At 39.8% G+C, this 24,232-nt stretch overlaps 1 protein-coding gene across 1 annotated transcript in view; it reads left to right on the forward strand.

Annotated features, from left to right (window-relative positions):
- Positions 1 to 200: 200 nt before the first annotated feature.
- GREB1L (GREB1 like retinoic acid receptor coactivator) overlaps positions 201 to 24,232 on the forward strand; it is a 133,057-nt gene continuing 109,025 nt past the window's right edge. The window contains exon 1 of the mRNA XM_041399414.1: positions 201 to 345. The gene's annotated coding sequence lies outside the window, so the exon portion shown is untranslated. The remainder of the gene's footprint in view (positions 346 to 24,232) is intronic.

Here is a 24,232-nt window from a genome sequence, read left to right on the forward strand (position 1 = left end):
ACCGCTCGCTGCCCGCGCCTGCCGCCCCCCGACCCCTCTCCTCTCGCTGACAGAGCAGGAGGGGCGGCACCTGCGGGTCCGCCCCATTCTCCTCCCCTCGCCTCCCCTCCCCTCCTCTCGCCGGGAGAGAGAGAGAAACCGAGACCCGGAGGGGGAGAGAGAGACAGTGGCACCGAGGGCGCTGGGAGGGACTGCCTGAGCCAGTGCTTGGCGTGAGGGGAAGGAGGAGGAAATCAAAATACCAAAACCAAGCCCCCAAAATTTCAAATATTTAAATTTAAACAAAGAAGTGAGGGAGGTGTAGAAGGAAGAGTGCTTCAACTTTTTCTCTCTCTGCCCAGCAAGGTAAGGGAGCGACACGGGGCTTTGCTTCGCTTTCTCGCCGGTTTCTGGGAGGGCACGAAGGTAGCGGGATGGGGAGGCGGCGGCATCTCCGCTGGCGGAGCCGCGCTCGGCGTTGTCACCCCGCGGAGCGCAGCCCCGGGGCGGCGGCGGCGGGCTGCGGGCTGCCAGCGGCGCGGCGGGCAGCACCCGTGTCACCCGCCCCTGGGTGGGCTCCAGCCCTTTGTTACCGGCGTCTTGGAGCGGGGCGGGGGGGAATAACCCGAGCGGATGGGGTAGGGCGGGGGTGGGAGAAGCTTGGCCAGGGGGCTGCGGGAGCAAAGCAGCCGCCGTGGCCGGGCGGGCGGCGGGCAGCCAAGCCTCGGGACGAGGCGGGCGCGAGGGTGCAGGTGGCTCCGGCGGGGAGCGGGCGGGCGGCGAGTGCGCCCCCGCCCCGCGCTGCCACGCGGCCGGCAGAGGGGGCTCGGCCGCCTCGCCCTCCGCGGCCGCGGGTGGGCCGAGGGTGGGCCGCGGGACGGGCGTGTTTGGGGGCTTCTGGACATGTGCGGGCCGGGTTTGAGGAGGGAGGGGAGGGGGCGCCGGCCCCCCTCGCGGGGTGAGGGGCTGTCGCTGTGGCGGGGGCACGGCTGTGTCCCCGGGAGACGCGGCGGCCCCGACGCGCGGTGCTTCTACCACTGACTGATACGGGGGCAGCTGACTGATACGGCTCCTTTGCTCTTGGGAAGTAAGGGTAGAACGGGGGAAAAGCGGCTGGGACGAAGCCGGCGGCGGGTCCCCGCGGCGGCTGACAGATGTATTCCGGGGCCTTTAGGTACCGCCGGGTCCGGCCCTTCCCTCCCGGCGCTCCCCGAAACCTCCGAAAGATGAAAACTTTGTGTACACCACAGGATTTCGGCCAGCTCAGCGGGTGGGCCAAGAGTTGCTGTTTGTTTAGGCCCCAAGCCTGCAAATATTTATCCATATTCTGAAATTTAGGAATTATCAATGGTTAGATGTGTTTGAAGTGCGGAAGACTTTTAGTTACCCCGTGGAAAAATATTTCCCATGTCTGCTGCTTGTCAGCATGTTTGCTTTGAATACACTCAAGATAGGATCTTTTTTTACATTATTCCATTTGCCTTTCTTTGAATTGGTGCCTCTTCAGACTTTTCCACTGAATGATACTTTAAGTATTATTGAAATAATACTTCATATTCTTCATACTTCATTGATACCTTGTTACAGAGAGCTTTTTAAAATATGGAAATAAAAAGGCTGCTGACAAGAAAGCGTTGTGTCTTATTGCCTGACTAGGAATTACTGAAGCTTTATTTTTTTTACTGTTTGTTTTTTTTTTTTTTTTTTTTTTTTTTGTGTTTTTTTACTGGTTTTTTTTTGTTTATTTTTTGTTTGTTTGTGGGTTTTTGGTTTTTTGTTTTTTGTTTTTTGGGGTTTTTTTGGGTTTTTTTTTTGTTTTTTTTTTTGTTTTTTGGTTTTTGGTTTTTTTTTTTTTTGCAATTGTTACTCTTGTTTGAGAGGTGAAGCATAGTTCAGTTGCAGGTATAGTTATATATAGTTATATATGTGGCTTCTGAGACAGGTAAAGCTTTCAGCACTTTAAATACTGTAAGGCACACCTAAGTTTGGTTTTTATTAAGGGATATACCCTCTAAAGAGATACAAGGATGGGTCTTATGTTGATTGAAAAACTTATTACATATGTGCTAGTGGATTAAAAAAATCTTTACAGATTTTAAACATTATCCTGTTGAATTTGCTTGTGAGTACAACAAAAGCACTTATGAAGCTGGAGGATTAGCTTGTTAAATACCTCTTTGCAAAGGAATAGGGATTGTGTGAGTATTCTCAGAGCTGTTGAGAAATATTTACTTATTTGTCATTATTAACATTGGTGGATTTTGTACATATGCATACTTTTTCTCATGTATTCTCAAGTATTCCCAACAAAATACTCCAGAAAGTCAATGAATAATGCTCAATATGTGCCTACCTGTTTAAGTGATTGGGTTCTGAGCCCTGAAGGTTTAATTCAACATTTGCAAATACAGATTAAAAGTACAGTGTTTATTTCTGCTTACTGTTAGTAGTGTTGGTGCAAAACAATTTTTTTTAAAGGTGTTCAACAGGAAAAAAAATTAGCTATAAGAAACAATTTGTACATACCAGGAATTTTTATTGGCTGGTTTGGCTGTAGATAATGTAGCAATCATAAATAGTGAGGATTTTTTTGTAAGGCAGTTTTTAAATCCAGGATGTAATACTAAAGGAAATAAGTAGTAATAGGCAAGCTGATTACTGAGCTTTTACTGGGATAATTAAATTACGTGAAGTTTCTTAAGATCACATGAGCACATCACAGATGAAAGGAGGGGTGATCTGACTGTGTGAAAAGTTTGTCTAGAATTCAAAAAAAGCACATTTGGTTCAAGGTCTTCCGAAACACATAGCTACTGGTGTTGGTATTTGGCGGTTCAACAAGTCATGTCTTAAGTATTTTGCAGATACAACGTAAAAAAAATTTGGAGTACAATTTAGGAGACTCTAATTAGTTGCTATGGGATATAGAAAAATTAAACTATTTTTTTAAAGGAAAAATGTCTGTACCTTGAATCCAGTCACACTATGAATGCCGGGCTGTTTATTCAGTGTAAAATTAGATTCAGTATGATGTCAAAAATATACTCTAGGAAACCTTTTAGTGAAAGCTGGAAAAAAAAAAGATTGAATGCTTTTCTCTCTAATTTTCAGTGCTTCTAGGAAATTTGGAGTGGGCATAGGACTGTAAGGATTTTACTTTCAGTGGCGTAACCAGTTTTGTAGTATCTTTTATATTAATGTGTGGTTTTTAAAAGTGCTTTTTCTGCTTTGTACGGTTCTGTACCATATGTTTTGTATTTAATTCTTTGAATGACCACTGAAACACAGCCAACTTTGGGTAAATGTGGCAACTGTTAACTAGCGCTTAGCAACAGTGCACAATAATCAAGACGGGAAGTGAGGAAGAATACCATGTCTAATTGAAACTATGGGGGGCATTTAGCTAGGTAGGACATAATTAACAAAACATGGAGCTTGGACATGATATTAAGGCATCACATCTTGGCTCTTGCCAAAAAAGGATTGTGAAATTGACAACGTAAAAAAAACATTTCAGGTATTTTGCTTTACACTGTGGAAGAACAGCCTCTTTGAGATGTATGTGCTTTGCCTGTTCTTGCATAATAATTTCTTGCATGTAATGCAAAAGATGCATTTTCTTTTGTTTCTAAAACATAATTGTGAGCAGGAGAACTGTTGGGAAAACCAACAAATGAAGGAGTAATAAGCCTTGACATTCTGACAGTCATGTCTTTTACAAAATTAGTCCTGTGAACTGGAGTTCATTAGATATAGTAAGCAATTAAGAGATCTCTAATATCCTGAAACAGATTACAGCAGCATCATAAAACAACACTAAACTTTTACAATTAATGTGTTGTTATTTTTTTTCAGAATTGTTGACTTTCCTCAAATCCTGTCTTGTCAATACTTTCCTTAATACGTTAAGAAAAGTATTGCTGTAAGAATAAGTGTTCAAAATGCTTTTGCCTAATGCAGTTTCAGGCTTTATTTTTTAAAAATTCCAGACCTGATCATTTTGTTTCATGCTGTATTCTGTGTGGAGATACATTCATGGACCAATTTTATTTCTTGTATAACCCAAAGACATTTTGTTTCTAAGAACTCTGAAGATATCCTCACATAATAAAGGGAGACCTAGTGAATAAAGCTTCAGTGAGTCATTGCAAAAGCTTATCTGTAACTCTGAGCAAGCTACTGTAGCCTCTGTTAATGGATTTGAATTTGCAGGTAGGTAGTGAGAATGACCCTAAACCAAGGAGCCATTTTTTGAAGGTGTGTGTATTGGTGAACTATCCAGTAGCATTAGGCTCTTAATAAATAAACAGAATCATTAATGTTTTTATAATCTGGAAGTAAAAAACACAGGATATCTGTTGGAGGAACTTGTAGATGACAAAAATTTGGAACAGTGTTTATTTACAACGGTGACAGCTACATTTTGTACACTGTTGTTTTTGGCTTGGAAGTATCAAACAGAAATACGGAAAATTGTACAGAAATTGTAGGCTGGATTGATGGCCAAGGCCAATAGTATGAGGTTTAATGAGGTAAAGTGCCAAGTCCTGCTCTTGGGTCATGATAACCCTGGGCAACAGCACAGCCTTGGAAAGAGTGGCTGGAAATGTACACGGTGGGCAAGGGCCCAGGGATATTGGTTGACAGCTAGCTAAACATGAGCCAGCGTGTGCCCAGGTGGCCAAGAAGGCCAGCAGTATCCTGGCTTGTACCATACACTGTGGCCAGCAGGACCAGGGCAGTGTTTGTCTCTCTGTGTTCTCTACTGCATGAGGCTGCACCTTTAATCCTGTGTTCCATTTTGGGTCCCTCAATTCAGGAAGGGCGTTAGGTGCTGGAGCATGTCCAGAGAAGGGCAACAGAGCTGATGATGGTTCTGAAACACAAGTCCTGTGAGGAGCGGCTGAGGGAGGCAGGATTGCTTAGCCTGGAGAAAAGGAGGCTCAGAGGGGACCACCTTGCTAGATGGGTGTTGGTCTCTTCTGCCAGGTAACAAGTGATAGGACAAGAGGAAATTGCCTCAACTTTCATGAGGGGAAGTTTAGAATGAATATTGGGAAAAATTTACGCATGGAAAGGTTTGTCCAGCCTTGTAACAGTCTGCCCAGGGAAGCTGCTGAATCAACAGCCTTGGAGATATTTAAAAGAAGTGTAGTCATGGCACTTAGAGACATGGTTTAGTGGTGAACTTGGCAGTGCTGGGTTGATGCTTGGACTCAGTGATCATATAGGCCTTTTTTGATCTAAATCATTCTATGATTCTGTGATTCTAAATTAGGTTTGGTTTGGATGACTGCTGAAGCCTGGTGTTGTTGTCTGGTTTCTGTTGTCTTATTCTGTCACATAATAAGGTCACAATTTCTGTGAAATTCTTTTGGGACATGAGAGACCATAGAGGATTGTGTAAATTATTACTTTCACTGAAGTGTATTTAATGTTTTTCTCACTGAGTTCGCCTTTTAAGTTCCATGGCACTTCAGATGCTTAGTAAAGAACCTCCATATACTTGACCTGAAAATCTTGCATCATATACTGTCAAGTGCATTGGTTAATTTGCATTTAATTTTTTTTTTAGCAGTTACACTACACTAACTAATAAAATTTTCATAAAATATAAAAGATAGGAAGAACTATATGTTGTGACATAAAATCACCAGAAGAGTAAGAAGGTAGGGAGCAGCCTGAGTCAGTATGACAAGATATGATTGATTCATATTGGTCATGTAAGGTTTTAGAGAGGTTATTTTGAGGTAGTTTTTCAAACTGCTGGAGCTGTGTGCAGAAAGCAGTGTGGGCAGACCTAAGATACTGTTACTTAAGAGATTACCAGACATCTGTTGTACTGGTTCCATGAACAAGCCTGGAGTGACTAGTTTTTTGAAACACTGTGCAGAGATCCTCTTGTTCTCTGTCTCCTATCTCCATCACTGTTTGTAATTAGCTCTTTTCAAGACCCTTGGTATGATTTGATCAGAGCATTTGAGGCAAGTGAAGAAGTTAGTTACTGAATGTAACAGTGGTCTGAAACACACTCTATTAATAGTCTTCCTTTTTAAAATGAAGACTCATCTATGTGTCTCCCCAAAAGTGATAATATTTTCCTAGAACTTACAGTGTGAAGCTTCTTTAGATGGTTATTTTAAGCTGCTGAACATTTTTTCTGGTACTCCTGTCCTTTTGCACCAAATTCTGCTGCACCTCCCTCTGCAGCACCAATTTCTCTGTTGGATAGAGTGCACAGCACCAAAATTTCAGGGAAATCAGTAGCCTTTTTTGAAAGGCTCTGTTTATGCTGCTGATTTTCTCTAGAGCCGTAATAAATTTAATTTGGCTTCATGAAGAAGTGTTAATGTACATATGAAACATTTTACCTCTAGCATTCTGCATATTTGAGAGCTGTGATTTGTCCCTCCCCTTTCTTTTATATTGCTACCTCCAACTTCAAAACTTGCTTTCTTACAGACTCCCAGGTCTGTAGGGATAAGGAAACCTAAGTACAATTTTTCTGGGAGTGTGATAGTTAAATTGTGCTTTTCATTTGGTAGAATTCCGTTATGCCACCTCCCTTCCCCCCTCCCCTGCATTATTTCCAGCTGTCCTTTAAGATAGAGGTGGTCATATGCAATTGTAATGCCAATGCTCAGGGAGACTTGTGTATACTCTGAGTTGTATGGTCCCTTGTTGTGTTATCACTCAGGAGTAATTGAGTAATTAGAGGAGTGTTTGGAAATTGCTGTGAGCCTGATCCTCCACAGTCTTCTTAGTAAAGAGGAAATGATCACTTACTAAAAAAGTGAAGTGTGGCACAGCATTCTGGGCTTATTGAGATCCAAGCTCTTTCTCCATCACACCCACTTCAAAGAGATGGTGTAGTGGTAAGGAACAGCAAATGCAGATAGCTGAGCTCAGCTGCCTCTGATGCTGTAAGGGCTCTGGGCAGCTACCTCTTCACACTGGAACAACTGGTGAAATAGGGGTGCTCACAGCAACATTTTATAAATATTACTGTTGCCTGCCCATGCTCAGAATGATGAGCATATATGACAAAACTGTGTCTTGATGGCTTGATTTGGGATTTGCCTAGAGCCAAGTGCTCCGTTCCCTGTCCTGTGCCCTGTGTCGTTTTCCTGCTGGTACAGTACTTCACTGCTATTAGTTCTCTTCTTACTTATCTCCTTGGTGATAATGTGTTTCACAGTGTACGACTGCATCTTGGTTTTGCCATTCAGCAGAACAAGCCATCTACTTTTACTGCTTTTGTTCCTGCCTCACTGACCATCTCCCTGTGGCTTCTCAGGAAGGCTCCCAAACTGTGTTGCTTTGCAGCATTAGATGTCTATATTCTCCTGCTCTTTTACACTTTCAGTGCACTTTGAGAACAACTGTTTAATACAGGAAGCTTAATCTTGTAATTTCTTTAAACCACTTATACAGAATCAAATTCTTAGTGCAATTAGATGGTTCCTTTGGGAAGACTGCGAAACAGGTCTTGAATTTTACAACTCCAATGCACTGAATCAAGAAGTGGGAAACAGCTTCCTGCCAGTCATGTTGTATGTGACATTTAAGAACATGGTGGTTTCCCATTCTTGTAAAAAATGCTTTCAAAAAATCAATATGTATAGATAAGATGTTAAGATACTCTTGTTACTCTTTTGAATCTTAACCTCTTAGAGGGAAATTTCTGGTTGTGAGAACAATAAGAAGTTAGGTGGGTTAGCCAAGTGATCAGTACCACCCCACAGAGGAGCAGTTTTGAAGAAAATGTAGAAGAGAAGGGTGGGAAAGGCAAAGCCATCCAAGAACACTTTAACACCTCCAGACATGCCAGAGGCACACTGAACTACTATGGGATATTTAAAGCAGAAGTTCAGAGTGAAAAATATCCTCACAGTCCCTTTTGCAGCAGTTTTGGTAAATTTTGGCAGTTAGTGCCTGCCATTTTTTTTCAGTAGGAGAGTCAGCACTCAATTTCCAAGCCTTTTGAGCAGGATGAAGACAACTTATCTGCCACACTGTGGACTTGGAGGAAGAAGGTGAAATAACAATTATGATTATAGCAGATGTGGAAGGTGAGCTGGATTTCAAGGGCACAAAGATTAAAACATTAGCAGTCACAAACTTTTGTGTCAAGAGTTATGAAATGACAGGGCATCTAAACACACCGATTTTTTTGTTTTGTTTTGCTGCATTAACTTAGTAATACTCTTCTTTCTTACTACACATCTGAAAATGTTTTGGGTGCTGCATGGGAAATATGTAGGCAGTTGCCTTCTCCAAAGTACTCAAAGCTAGAGAGTATACTGTGTATGTTTGTGCATGTACATATATATACACATATGAAAGGGAAGAAGACATGAATTAGAAATGCTGAGGTCTAATATCCTACTGGTCCAATACATTAGTGGGTCTTTGAAGAAGATTATTTTTTTTTAAATGATTGACTGGCTGAGATGATTTATACTGGTTTTTTGTGTTGTTGACAGTTTTCCTTTAGAGACCAGAAGTTCTTAGTGGGTAGTAGATGTGCCACTAGTAATGTTATTCAAAACAGTATGCCTTGGAAGCTTTTAAACAAAGGCCACCACCACAAAAAAAAAACCAAAAAAACAAACCACAATTGAATTTTAAACAGCAGATGTGACCTTGTGGCAGAAAAGCCTGAGAAGGAAGGGGAGAAAAACGATTCTTTTGGCTGCTCTCAGCTATCATAATGAACAGTGTTGCTTGTTGACTGTCCAGCTTGGCTGTTTTATTGAGAGAAGTCTTGTTTCTGCTGTCTGTGCAGATAGATGCTCAGTTTTCATCTGCTGCACAGCTGACTGGCTTTCTGTCAAGCTTGGCTTTGGGGTGATTCCAGTTGTCACGTGGATTTGGTGTAGAAGGAGGGAGGCCATGCTTGCAATAGGAGTTAAGCACTCCCCTACACAGTGCAGTGTAGGTTTTCAGCTCCATTTGCTGTCACTGTAGTAAATCCATTTCTGATTATGTGCTAAAGCCAGACAGATTAACTGCCAAGTTGAACTTGTGAAGTTGCATATGTGTTGCCAGAGTCCCTCCTGCTGGAAAAGGCAGATCTATATAACCTGTAGACTTAGAACAGTTGAAAATTCATCCTAGCATTGTTGCTTTGATGTCTGTTTGAAAACAAAAAAACATGTTTGCTTTTGATTACCATGTTTTAAGGATGCTGTCCCAGCAGTGTAATAAATGAGAATTGGATCTGGGACTTAGTTTCAGTAAAAGACAGTGTTCTTCCAGATGCTTTTAAATTGAATCTTCCTGTGAAAATGGGCTCTACTTCGAATTCAATAACATGCAGTTCAGAGGTTTAGGGCTGAAAAAGACAGAGGAATGCAACAGATGCTGCATAGTTATGATACTTCTTATGTTGGATGATGCTGATACTTTAAGCTTGTGTTCTCTATCCTGATTCACTATATAAACAAGAGCAGCATGAACCTCAGTGTATAACCTTGACACAACTGGATCTTTACTTTATAGGTCACTAACAGTTTGTCCAAATTGCAAAAACTGTGTGTTGGGAAACAGATGAAATATTTGCATCAATAAATTATTTAATTTCCTTTAGCAAAAGTTGTTTTGTGCCTTGGGCTTTTTATTTTTAAGAAACAGATCTCCAGTCCTTGATTCTTTGTACTCTAGCTGAGAATCGCTGAGATCCTCACAGTTAGATCTGACAGCATAATAAGTCAAAACTATCAATGCAGATCAGCCATGAACCAAAATACATCATAATATTTGTTGTTTTAATGGGATTTCCAAAATGGCCCTGCCAAGAGTGTGAGTTTGGACCGGTTGACCTTCAGAGTTCTGGTTTGTTGTAAAATGGGTAGTACAAAACCCATAAAACTTGGCAGTATTACCTATTGGTAAGATACAGCTTCCTGAAAAAATTCAACTGGCCCAAGGCCTTTGCAAAAATACTCAAGGAACAGGCTACTGGCAGCCTGAAGTGTTTTGGTAACCTGCTTTCCACTCTTCTTTCTGGCCATTTTTCTGCTATGTGCCAGATGCGCTTTCTGTATACCTTCAGAAATGTGTGCTGGTTGCACATCCACTCACATGCATCGACAGAGAGACTCCATGAGTTCTGCTACTGGCGGCTCTCTGCTGGTTTTGTCACCCTGGTGGATAGCAACAGAAATGGTCTGGCGATTGAGGCATCGCTGGGCACGTGTTAATAGGAAGGCTGCAAAGCTCGAGTGATTCTGTAAGAAGTTGTTTGGCCTGTCTGGGATGGAAGATTGAGTATCAAAGGGTAATAATGGTACCTGATGGGTTGACATTGTTGCATTGTCTAAATTCAGTCTGTCTAGATTCACATTCATAATTGAATGTTTTACTCTAAGGAGTAAAAACTCGGAATAAGCCCAGAGTATGAATTTTAAACCTTTTTCAGGGCTAAAATAAAACATGTATAAAAAGGAGATACTTGTTATTTCAGTCAATCACTTCTACTACTTATTTTGTTAATTAGTGAGATTTAGGAACTGCAGTTTTCAATGACATGCTCTCCAGCATCTTTCTGTTGAGTTGTATGTGTGTCCATATGTTTTATTTTTCTGGACATATTGATTCTTATGTGATGATTCACTATGTGGGTTGCAGTTTCTCCTTGACATATTCTAGCTGAACACTCCATATGTAGAGGAAAACTGGCCAAGTGTGGAAAGAAGGGGGTTGTGCTTTTTTTGTTGCAATTATGAAAAGAGGAATGGAGGCTGGATGATAAAATACCTTTTCCTGTTTCAAGTGATTATCTGAATAAACCGTAGGAGATCGAGGTTTTGTAAAAAAAAAAAACATAAAAAGGGAGGGTAAGAACTAGACATTTGCAACTGCAGATTGAATTTTCTTTGAGAAATTCCACCTCAGGAAGAAGCTGACTGGCAAGTTAACAAGAGCCAGAAAGCAGAACTTTTTTTATGATTCATTGTCCCAAAGACAGAAGCAAGTGCATTTTGAGGCCATATGCCTGGAAGGAGGCTGGCCTCAGGATGAATTAATTGAAACAATTCTCTCCTCCCTGTTCCAGAGTGCAGTTCATGCTGAGAGAGACTGATAAATTTCTCATTAGGAAATGCTTGTTGAAAATGTGGTCTACTCTCTGTGTTGTCACACTGCTTTTCTGATCTGGAATAAATTACATAAACTGTGTTCCTTTCAGCCAGCACGCAGAGATAAGAGAATGCACGGGTGAATCTTGTGTCCATTCTGTTATGTGTGCCAGGAAAAATAGCCTCAAACTAAATATATAAGCAGAAAATTGTTTTAAGAGAAATGTCCCCTTTTAACACTTTTATGTCAGACTGGGGAGTAAATGGTTAAATGCAATGCCACCATAATAGGCACATGAAGGATAACACTCAGTTTTTGATGTTCTTCATTTTGGAAATGAGGCATGCAGTTATGTATTTGCAGTTTTTTACTGGCTTACCTATCCCTGTAGGTTATCCCTTTTGTAATTGCTTCTCTGTTTCTATGGATAAACTTATTTTTACTTAATAGAGCTTTTAACTGATGATCTCTGTTCTTTACTTTTCTGTTCTTCTGCCCATCCTTTAATGACAAGTAGTGCTATTATGATTTTAATAAAGACTGAGGAATGTTCTTATGTTTTGAACAATGCCTATTGCTATTATATTTTATGGCAAAAAGGGGGACTTGTTTGGATCATTCACAGATACAAGGTTTATTTTGCTATTGAATGGCTCAGTTCAAGGTAAAAAGTCAAGTTAAACTAAGTATTATAATAAACTGTTTTAGAAGACCTAGAGTTCTAAACTAGCAGTTTAAGAGATGGAGAATCCAAAGAAAATCTGTTGTGATTTTTCTAAGAAAAGGATACTGGAATGCAGTTTCCTCAGACCTCATTTCATAGAATCACAGAATTATTGACAGAGATTTGAGGTAAGCTTGTGTCCTTTTACATTTCAACCAAAAAACATGCAATGTGTCTGGAGATACCACCTAGGCCAGGGAATATGGAAATTTCTTTAGTCATTGAAGAAAAAAGCATGATGGTTTATTTAAGAGGGAAAAAGAAAACAACCTTGCTTTCCCGTCTTAGGTGGTTCTCTTTCTCTTACCATGGCAGAGTGGTGTAAAGTACATATATTTAAGGGAAAACACCTCTTTTAAAACTATAATAAATGCCTATGCAAAGCTATAATGTATGTTTTACTCCCAGATGATGGTCTGTGTATTAGCAGGTAAAGAGTATGGAGCTTTTGCTACTGTGGTATATTCCACACCATTTACACTGATGCATGAAAAAACCAAAACTCTTGCAGTCCATAATTAATGTAATATTCATAGAGAAATTGCTAACTTGCATTAGAGAAGAGTTATAGTTTTATGTCTTATTTAGCCAAAGTCTGAATGTGTTAGAAAAATAAGTATACTCATTCCTGAATAACTCTGGGATGACTATCATTGCTTGCCTGATTGGAGAGACTAATTTTGGTAAAGAATTGGATTTAATATACAGGTCTCTTGTTCAGCTGTGAAGAGGCCAAGAAAAACAGCCGTAAAAATGTTGATGTTGGCCATGAATTTACATAAATAATGTGGTAAATAAGTATGATTTGTGCTGATAAAATTGAATCAGTAATCAATATTGATACAATAAGTAATATTTGGAAACAATAAAACAGTTAAAGGTGTAATGCCAAGAAAGAAAGGGAGAGGAGGTGTTCCCCCCACTTCTCCTGCAGATGTTCAGAACAGGAAGAAGCAAGAGATAGCTATTACTAAATTTAGTTGGAAGAGAGGAGAATTTGGTTGGACACCAGTAAAATGTTAATTATATGAGATTTGTTGCTTTAATGTTAGAACATAATATTGGCTTATACTATACCAGCTTGGTGCGCATGTGTAATCCAAGAGGTGAACTAAAGGACACCGAGGAAGAGTAGAGGCCTTCCTCAAAGAAGACCCCCAAATAGTGATACGACCCCCTAAAAGCATGGTGGAGCATGCTTGGTAAAGGTGATGATGAGGGCGGTGATACAAGTGTGACGAATCGAAAATGGGAGGAGATGGTAATGACATAGAGCATAAAAAGGGAAATTTTGGCTTGGCAAGCTTGTACGTGAGGTGACGGGGGTCAAGCCCTGCACTGTTATTTTTGCTTATGCGCTATTATCAGAACCAAATTATTCCTTATTTTAACCAAACTATATTGTCAATATTTCAAGTGTATTCAATTTTGTATATATTAAGCGACTTAATTAAAATTGCTGTTACATTTGATTTTGTTTGGTTTTTTTTTTTAATTGGATAATTAGGCAAATATAACAATAACAACTTCCTTGCTTTCACATGCATACTCAGGGTGATATTACAATGTAGACTTGGGTCTGTGAAAGATCTGGTTTTATTTCCAAATTCTGCCACTGAGAGATGGCACATGGCTTCTACATGTCTCAGATTCCCTCTCGCTAAACCAAGGGTGTTCTTGGCCAGGGAGTTTTTGAAGCAATATAGGATAATAATGATTTACTGTTAAGGTCTTTTATGGCTGAGCCTGGAGGGCCCTTAGTTCAAGTCTCCTGCTCAGGTCCTTGAGCTGCTAAAGCTTCATGCTTCTGTCAGAAAGCTTTAGACCTCAAAGAACAAATGGTGTTCCTGGCATACATACAAGCAGCTATTTGGCTTTTGTGTTCAAACCTTCTGTTTAATTGCAATTAACTTAATTTTGATTAACTGAATTTAGACATCACAGTCTCTAGTTTGCCTGTGAAAACGATTTGCCGTGTGCAGAAAGCCGGGGCAGCGTCTCCACTGAGGTGACTTGATGGTGAAATGGATTCGAAAGTCCAAGGCCTTTGGTCAGTGAAGCAGCCCACGGCCCGTGTTTACCCACCATGGTGGTGGCCACCAGTATCTGCACTGGTGTCAAAGGAGTACGTGAAATACCCAGTGAAAATAGCTGTGTCTTGCAGAAGGTCTTCAGCTGGCTAAAGCAAGCAGCAGTTGAGGAGGGAGTAAATAAAGCTCTTGCAGACCACATGCTGTCACAACCTTTCCCCCCCCCCCCCCCCCCCTTTTTTTTTTTTTTATTGGCCATATGTTTTAGTAGTCTAAGTATGTGTCAGCAGTAATCCAGGCTCTGTGCTTTTAAAGGATGATTACCCAGTTTGTTGCTGAAGTGAGACTTTTTCTTCCCCATTTAATTAATTTCTGTGAGGGTTGTAATCGTAAACCTTTTTTTTTTTCTTCTTTTTTTTTTTTTTTTAATTTATCATAGATTACTCTTTGCGTGGCTAAATTTAACTCCCATCTATTTTTGCTGGCTGCGGGTCTGTTCCCGGTTGGTATGATTGGTGGGGGGTCAAACAAACCGGTTTGTTCCCTGGATGCTAATCTGAATTTCAGAGGCGCTGTCCTTCACCCCCGGGCTCTGCTCCCCTCCCCCTACTCCCTGATCTCTGCAAACAGCTTCTTCGGGTCTCTTTTTCCCCTCCATCCCACCCCCACTCCAGCCCTTCTTTCCTCCACTGGCTCACCAGAATAGTAAATGTTGATTATCCTTTCCTACTCATCCCATACCCCAATTCTCACTTAGGGTGTTTGATGTACTGGAGAATTAATGCTCCTAAAATTCAAATTATTTAAAAGCTCGCTGGTCCCTGTGTTGTATTAAAGATATCATGGTGCTTTTTGAGAATTAAATTTTATGGATTTTCATGGGTTAAAGCAGGTACAGGGATTTCTGATGAGTTTTTAAAAAGTGGTGACCTTTTGTCAGGGTGTGATGAAGGTCATCTTTGTTTTATACAAAATAGTGATTGGGAACTCCCCTCTTTAGGGAGTAATTTCTCAGGTCACCTTGGCAGAACAAGGAGGGGTTACTAACTAGCATTGGATCCCTGCTTGTAACCCGTCTTCATGGTAGTTCCCATAGCATGGATACAGTTAACCTCCTTCTTGCCTTAAAAAAAAAAAACGTGGCTAGTGGGCTTGCAGAAAGGCATTGTCCTTGCTCAGAATAAACCCTCCTACCTGATATGTGGAAAATAAACAAACCCACAAACATACCGCCCCAGTAGATTGAAATGTATGTGTGTCGGGGAGGAGGGGAATAACACGTAGGAAAAGATTTATGCCTTCCTTTGGGTTGTTGCTTGGTAACAGAAAATGCCTCTTAAGCCTATTTTTGGAGAGGGGAGGGGTGAAACTTGATTCAGTGACCATCTGTCCCAAGCTGGTTGATTTCCTGTTGAGCTCTCCTTTGTTTCTGTCAAACAATTGATTCTTACCCTTTACAGATAAGAATACTGTTGGTGACATTGCCCTGAATCAGCAGGTTGCCTTGTGGCAACCACAAAACAGATCTATTAATTTTAGTAATTTTTTTTAATGTCTAAGGGATTTTGGTTTTTTTTTTGGAGGCTACTGACTGGATTTACTGGGATTTATTTATCTATGTTGTGGTTTTGGTTTTTTAGGTTTTTAGCTCTTTGGGAATGCCTGCAGTACAGTAAGCAGATGTAATATATGTACTTGAAACATTATTGGAGAAGATGTAATAAGCTGTTTTTTCACTCTGAAATTGTTGGGGGAAAGAAGTCATGGTTTTGGGCCCATTAAGCCTTTTGTCAGTGGGGGGGAAGCAGAAGTTAATTGAAGTCACTATTCAAGAAATCCCCACTGTTTCTGTGAAAACAAAACCCAGATTCTTGATTGCAAATGGAATATTTGCTATTGTTCTTGCTTAATTGTCAGAAAATCATTCTCTGTTTGACTGCCTCCTGATGTCTGATGTTTGCTTAGTAGTAGTGTGCTGGATAGATTTGAACTCGAGTTATTTTTAAGTCATCTGTTTTATTTATATTGCAGAAGCCCGTATTTTTCCTTTAGTTTTATGCATGCAGGGTACAAGGCCCATGCATATGCCAATATGTGTGTGTCCTCTGTAGCTGCGATTATTTAAAAGCATTCCAATGCCGTTTTCTTCCCTGCCCTGATTTTCAGCATTCAGAGAAGCATTTCATAGTTCCAGGTATCTGCTGCTGAAGGGGAATTAAGGCATGTGTGACACAAAGAGACAGGTAATATATGCAAAAAACCTAGTGAAGTCCCCCAATGCAGTAGGAAAATGATAGTCACTGTTATTTCCTTCAGTCATTGAGCCTTTTTCCTGGAGTATTTCCATGATGTTGTGTTACAGAGGAGGGTGAGAAGGAAAGACTTTCAATACAAATGTCTTGGCATCTTACAGGTCTTTGCTTATTTGAGTTTAGCCTACTGATCACTCAGTAGATGAAATTTGGAGGTAATTTCTAAAGGTCACTTCACAGACTTTGAGGTGTTAGAAAAGTTAATTTCCCTTTCTCTTCTAATTTTCCCATGTGCTTTCCAGATTGCTTTCCACAGGTAGGGGGCCTGTTGCCTGCAGCTTTCAGCATGGTCCTGCATGCGTGTGGATTCAGCTCTTTTGGAAGCCAATGGCATTATGCCTACTGAACAGTGATTTAGTGAATGTTGGGTCAAGGGATACTTGTGAGATTTCCATCCTTTCAAAAGAAAGTTGTATCTGTGATTTGTCTCAGTAAGAGAGGTTCATATGAAACCATGTGAATGAGCCTGTGGCTTGTGGTCCATCAGCCCTTGGCTCCTTGTTGCCCATTTCCTCACCCCAGTCTCAACCTTTCCCCCTATTTTGCTGCTGTTTGTTTGGAGCATGCTGAGATCAGGCAGAATAACTGATCCACTTGAAAAACAATGTAGTTCTCCAGGTTACTTTTCAGCTGGATGAATTCCTTGATCCAGTTTACCCACTGAGTGGCATGCCAAGCTTGACTGGTGCAGTGTAACACAATGGGGTGGAAGTGATCAGTACTGAGTAGATTTATTTTATTTTTTCACAAACCACTAGTGCCAAATGCACTGTAAAGTGTTTTTAAACATACATTCTCTTTTAGGTTGAGAAATCCTACTTTGGGATTTTACAGTGGACAGGTGTAAAATTAATTGAACCTGTGTATGTGCTGCTTTTTGCCTTTTTTTTTTTTTTTTTTTAGAAAGTGATAGGTACCACCAACATGCCTTTTGGGTATCTTCAGTCTGTCTTGAAATTATACTGAGATCAAAAAAATTATTTGTAGAACTAGTGCCAACTAGGTGAATGTTGACCTGAGATTTTAAACTTGGCAGTGAAGAAACTGTTCTGAACTGTGTTAAGAACTGATGAAATTTTGTTTCTTCCTGCAGAGTTATTTTCGTGAAGGGAAAAAAAAACCCTGGAAATTTTATTTCAGGCTTGAAAGAAATGAAAAATGAAGCCCTGCTCTAGATACTTGGAATACATTTTTTTTCTGACCTAGAGAAGATGATGAGTGGTTGTTCTTATCCAGATTTTCTCGGAACTCTTAAAAGAGCATTACTAAGCTGTATGACTCAAATTGTAGGGAACTGACAAAAAGTCCAGTTCTTCCGGCATCTGGGGCAAGCAGCTGAGTCCATGACCTGTGCAGATGACACAGCAGTTAGAGTACAGTCCTGCACTTGTCTCTGTGCTTTCTCTGCCTGGCTTATACTGCACTTCTCACCTTAAAACAGATCTGAGGTGCCCTTTGTTCCCAGATAAGAGCGCCTCCAGATCTGCCAGTCAGAAGGCACAGCACCTGTAGCTTACCCTACACACAGTAATTCTAGAAAGGGAAGTTGGTAGAAGACTGGCATCTGCTTGCATTCACCTTCTCATATTGCTTTTGAAAGGATGGAATTATTTATTATTTTTTCCCCACCTGAATGCAATCGACCAGAGTCTGAAGAGCCACTATTCAATGTCAGGGTGTTTGGCAGGGGTTTTCTTTTGGTAGCGAGAGCACAGAGGTAGGGTCATGATGAACTGCTTCTCCATGCTCGGTGAGTTCATTGTATGTGCCTCAGGTATTATGCTATTGTCACGTCAACGTCCCTATTGCAGTTCTGACTCAGCAGCCATTTACAGAACTGACAGCAGTGCCACCCTTAGTTTGAGAAGTTTGAGAAATCTTCCTCTCTTGTGATAAAAAAGCCTATTTGTGGTTTGCAGGACAGAGTTTGGGCACTGTAGCAATGACTTTATGCTGTAAGAATAAGAATGATGTGACCTTTCCTCCCCGGCCAAAATCCCCAACTCCAAAACCATGTGCATCACAAGTGCAAGTGCCAGGCTTCCCTTCTAGGAAGGTATGGCTGTCAGCACCACCGACAGACTCTTCAGGGAGGAAGCAACAAAGAAAAGGTTTTTAGAGAGCCTTTTGTTTCCAGCAAATAGCTTTCTGAAATTACAAAGTTGAAACTTAATTTTGGAAAGGAAAAGCCCCATGTTCTTCAGTAGAGTTACATGGCCAATTACTTCCTAGTGTACCACAGCCCTGTTCTGTGTTAGAAGTTACTGCTTAGGTGAACACCCGCCTTTAAAACAGCTCCAGACCTAGGACATAATGGGCTGTGCTCATCCTCTAATCTTTGCTTAGTGTTCTGAGGCCTAAGCTAATGTCTCAAAACCTACCTTCTGCATATTTCTGACTAAAATGTGCTCTTTTGTAACCTGCTGGCTCAATGTTCTTGTGAGTGCGCTTTCCTTTGTAGAGATGAGCCCATTTCCCATTCAGGAGTGGGGAATAGCCACTCCCATATATATCTAAAAAACATGTGAGTGGATCAGAAACTTTTCTTCCATACATAATAACTGGTTTGATTTAATCTTGATCTTATTTTTGATTTAACTTGTAAGTTGCAGTTGCCTGAGATACGCTGCTGCTTTGCTCTATGATCAATGCTTTAAAAGTATAACTTTGGTGTTTACTAATAATGTTTAATATGATCCAGACATTTCATATAATGCATTCTAAAACCAGAGAATCTGGACTATTGCATGTTAAACAAGTGTGGCCTCTGTCTGGTACTGCTTTATATATGTGGGTAAAGGGCTGCAGAAGACTGCAAATAAGTGGAGGATGGAACTCTTACGTGTGTCTATGTTATCCTGGAATGGCAGTTTCTGTGAATGGAAAAGAAATACCTTATCAGTTGAAAAAGAAGTGAACCAATGTAAAGCAAGGCAAGGCCAGTGTCTCTGAACTACTGTTACTCTCCAGGCTTTTTGACCTAAGATTTTTGTCATCACATAATGACCAAGTAGAGCAATACTTCTACTTTTTCTTTCCTTAGCTGAGCAAAGATATGTTCATTCTTTCCCCACCCTTGTTCTCATGAGGTCGAATTTCTTGCTCATTTTTCCAGTGGTTTTGCCTGGAGGTTTTTTTGGATTGTTTTCCTAAGTGACTAGATAGAGGCAAGGAGTAAGGGGACTGAACTAAAATTAAACCAGCTAAAGCCAGCAGCTGGGAGATCTTTGTTCTGTTCAGTCTTGACCACAAGCTTCCCAACAGACATTGGTGGGGGTAGGGGCATGGATCTCAATTCTTTATCTTCTTAATTTTCTTCTCCCCTTTCATAAGTAAAATGGAAATAAAGTCTTACTTAAATGAGCAGCTAAATTCTTCTTAGTGTTGGTGTTGAATTAACATACTCTGTAAAGCCTGTAATAAACTGTGGGCTTACAGAAATACCCTGGGAGGATGTGTTGACTTTTTTTTGTTTTGTTTTGTTTTGTTTTGTTTTGTTTTTTCTTGCAGTACATTTGTTTAAAGCGAATTATCTAAGTACCATGGAAGTGTTTCGTTTTACTCTTCTTTTTGGAATGCAATTTATTAGTGATATCCAGAGGGGTCAACAGCATAAATAATGTTTGTTTCAAGTCCTGTTGGTTGCAAAGGAGGGGGGTTCACAGTGAAGAGCTGTTTTGTTTGGTGTGGCTGATGAGGAGTGAGGCTGGAATTGCTCATAGCTGTCATTCAGGTTTTGTTTCAAAGTCCAAGGACCTACTGGGAAAAACAAAAAGCTAATGAAAGCTGACTGTATTTCAACCCAAACCCTGTGGAATCCAAAATGATGTCCTGACACTGTGTGTATTCTTATTCTCCTGCATTCCCATGGTTACTAAGGTAACAGGTTTTTAGAGGCTTTACATCTTCATTGTCAAGTATTTGCTACACTTATTGTTGCTGTTTGCAGATTAGGGCAATTTAAACAATGCCTTTTGAAATGGTGACCAGAAAAAATACCAAAAGAAATATAGTAGAAATAGATGTAATGAATCAATTACCTTCCCTTGTGTAAATTTTCAGTGCTACATCTCAGAAGCTACGCACAAAATGTCACACTGGTTTAATGTAGGGATTTTAGGCAGAGGAAAATGCTTTTGTGGCTTTTTTAATAGCATGTTAATTACAGAACTCCAAATACAGATGTGAGGAGTACCAAATGTGACTTAGTGCCTTTGTTTGACTACAGAATTGTGAAGAAACTGAAGTTTGTGTTTGTGTCAGGGTATTGTCACTCTACTTGCAGTACATCTGAGACAGTGACCCGGATCTTGTAAGCTGTGTTATCTACTGCATCTGTGAAATCATACTTGAAAAATTAAGCAGCTGGTGAAAAAAAAAATTACTTCTTTTCTAACAAAGAAAAAGGCAGAACTCTTGAACACACTTTATTGATGCTCCTCTGTCCATTTAGATCAAGCAGAAATATGCTCATTCACATCTTCATTGTAAAAATGGATTATAGATGAGATGGTCAGGCTTGTATCTCCAAGAAAACGATATTTAAATTAATTTAGTATCTGCTGACTTCTTGCAAATTAGTGCATTGCTGCAGCAAAAATCTTTAGCTTTTGGGCCATTAAAAAAAAATTAGTGAAAGTAGTGAAGTCTTTATGTCATGATGATTTGTGCTGTGCAGCTGAGGTATGATACATAATAATTCCACTTTGCCTGACAGAAATGTTTCTAGTTGAGAAGAATCCTGCTAGACAGGGGAAATACAGGTACTGTTCTCCCTGGGTGTCCTTGAAACTAGTCTTTTGCCATAGACTCAAGAGCCCTTTATTGGACAAACCCATGCAGTGGGTGAGATCCCTGTGCTGCTGAAGTGAATCACCACCAGTGTCCGTGCTGGCTTCGTCTGGGCAAGACTCAGAGTATGCCCTCAGACCACTTTTTTAATAAAGGTGGGTTATGTGAAACAACTTTATTGCTGCTTATTTGCAGCTAAATATAGTTTCTTTGGAAGCATAAGTGGTGGTGGTGGTGGGGGCCCTGTTGAGCACCATTTTATTATGGTTTTGCAGATGCTGCTGGCGGTGCTTTGTGCTCAGCCAGGCATATGCCTGGTCTCAACCATTTGTACCCCCAATATCAGCAAGAGGTAACTTCCTCGAGGCAGACAAGACTTAGGAGTCTAGTGTTCAGATAAGTCCAGAGCAGATTACCCCAGAAAAAGGGAGGTGACAGATGGGTGGCTGACGCCAGAGGGGTGAAGCCGAATGCAGACTGAATTAGTCCCTGCAACCAAGGACAGAAGGTGCTTGGCACGCAGCTCTCACAAGTTATCATTTTAAAGTGTTTGTAGGGAAGCCTTTAATTTGATTAGGTCATTTCCTTAATAGTTTTGTACTTGTGGTTGTTACATTGCGCTGGACAAAAGTGTGATTTCACATCAAAATGGCTGTTAACATTTAGCTTTACAATAAGCCATGACAAGATTTAAATTTTTTGATATATGACAAGATTTAAATTTTTCTGGTACGTACAAAAAGCTAAATTAATGAATGTATATGTATATATGAAAATAGGTATACTTTTGTGAGAATACTGAAGGAAAGGCCATCTACCTTCCATCTCACTTAAAAATATGTGTAATGCATAAAAGAAATAAGGTGTGCAACTCAAATTATGTAGTGCATCATATAAATACAATTATTTATTAAATTTTTAATTTTGTTTTTATGGGGTCTTTTAAACTTGTTTAAACCTGCTGTTATACTTTCAGCATTTCTTTGAGTTTTTTGAAAGTTATAGAACAAGAGGGGAAAGCAAATTTATTATTAGTGCTTTGCAAAGCTTTTGAGATTCACAGCTACCAGTATTCTACATGTGTCAGTTGTAAGCTTACTAGGAAGGCTTGTAAATTCCTTAGCTGGAAAAAAAAAAAAAGTCTCTGAAGTGTAAGGTTTTTAAGAACAGACCTGAATGCAGAAGTGTCCACGACAGCTTGTTTTTTTAAAAGAAATAAAATAGAAAAGTCATACTGCTGTTTGCCAAACTTGGGATAAGTCTGAAACATTGAAAACTAATGTGGCAGGAGGCTGTAACACCCTCTGGCAGAATTTTTCTATCCTATAATAAATATCTTCCTTTCCTACTGGAACAGAGATTAACACCCACCCATCTCTGATGTATGGAGCGTTTCAGAGGAGTTTGGAGGGGACCTTCACTTTAGGGAGCAGGGAGGATATCAGGGTGCTTTGTTCATGCTTTGGCATTCCAAATCTGACCAAAGATCATTTAAAAGCATTTGTATGGGCCTCAAAGGAGCCTTCCATTTTGCTAATGAAAATCAACCCCGCTCCTTCTTTCTTTTGGTCCCCCATCCAAAAGGCAGGAGCAAGTCTTGCACAAAAACATCATTTTCAACCCATTTTTTAAATCAGTGCTACCTCTTCTGGTTTGTGGGTTTTTTTTTTTTTAGGCATGATTTTGATCCCTTTTTGGTCAACTATTTATTTCCACTTTTATTTCCTGTTGAAAACTTCTCTTTCATGATAATCTTAAGAAAGGTTTCTGTTGGATAGGCTCCTTTTTCTTCAAAACGATTATTTCAGACAAACTGAAAGATGTTAATAAAATTATATGAAACTTAAACTTCAGTGAGTGATTAGGTAGATGTTCTTCCCTTCAACGTGTTGGTCACGGATTAGAGTCCAAGGGATTCTACTGGGTGCTTCATAAGTAGGAGTACCAGTCTTGACAGTGAATTTGAGATCAGAGTTTGGCAACCTTGATTTAATATTTATTTTTTTAAGCATTGTGCTTGTTGTTGTTTTTTTAGTTTTGTTTTGTTTGTTTGGTTTTTTTTTTTTAATGGAAGATGTTTGAATGCCCTTATTTCTAAATAACAGCCAGAATAATTTGCTTCTTACTTACCTCTAGATCTTTCAACACTAAGTTATTACCCTTCATTGAGGAAAAGGGTATTTTACCTCAGTAAGAACCAACTGTGGTTGAGCACCAGAGAAAACAGGAGAGGTTTCTTTTTCTGTATGGTTTGGCTGTTAAAAGCAAATTGAATTTAAGCTCTGAGTTGACTTAGCTGTTTGCATTCTTACAGATGGCATAGGTTTCTGCAGTTGTCCTAAAAGATTGTGGAGACTGAAAGTGTGGGTAAAACCAGCAAGATTAATTAGTTGCTGGAATGTTTAGTGTGCTCCTGACTCCAACAAGGGAATGACTTTTATTCTTTGTGGATAAAAATAACTTAATGCTTTAGCAGACATATAATTTCTAGACTAATTGCATAGTATTTATAACCCATAAATGAGTTATAAATTTGCATTATTTGTGGCAGATGCAAATTTTTTCTCCTGAGCCATTAGGCAGCCTACCAGTTTATTCCCATTGACAATGATGGCTGCTGAAGAAGCACAGACATTGCAGGATCAAGCTATAAATTTAATTTCTGGCACACTGGAAGCTCTTCAAAGTGTCTTTTGTTGGCAGAGAAAATTTTTGCAATATAAATAAGTATTGTATCTTGCAGCCCACATTGAAGAGAGATGGAATGAAATGTAAGAATATTCTGTGGGTTTTGATGAAGTGGTTTTCTCTGGGAGAACAGAACACAGAAATAATTCAAGAACTCTTTTAAGGCTGCAAGATTTAACTACTTTATATCTTCTTCAAGCAGCCTGTGCTGAACACCATTTGCTGTATAAGAAACACTGAATATGTTGTGGGGGCTCTCCTCAATAACTGCATAAAAGAGAGACTGATGAAAAGCAGTACAAGCCTATTCTTTTCTCATCTTCTTTTTTTCCTATAAACTGACTTTGTGGAATTTCCACACAAAATTCTTAAAGAATGTCCCATTTTTTGACATGGCAGCTCTCAAATCTGTGTGGAAAAGCTATTGGTCATGCACAAGAGCTAAAGTAAATTATTCACTGAATAACCTCTTAGTCTGACACTTAATGTTATAATAGAAAATTTATTATATTTATTACCACATGTCACTTATTCAGACTATCTAAACTGAATGTATCCAGTGATAATTAAATAGACATTTTTTTGTAATATTTGCATTAGCCTATTAATCTTTTTCTTCATTAAGT

The sequence above is a fragment of the Onychostruthus taczanowskii genome, unplaced genomic scaffold, assembly GCF_017590055.1.
Source record: "Onychostruthus taczanowskii isolate IOZ18803 unplaced genomic scaffold, ASM1759005v1 scaffold16, whole genome shotgun sequence".
Classification (NCBI taxonomy): domain Eukaryota; kingdom Metazoa; phylum Chordata; class Aves; order Passeriformes; family Passeridae; genus Onychostruthus; species Onychostruthus taczanowskii.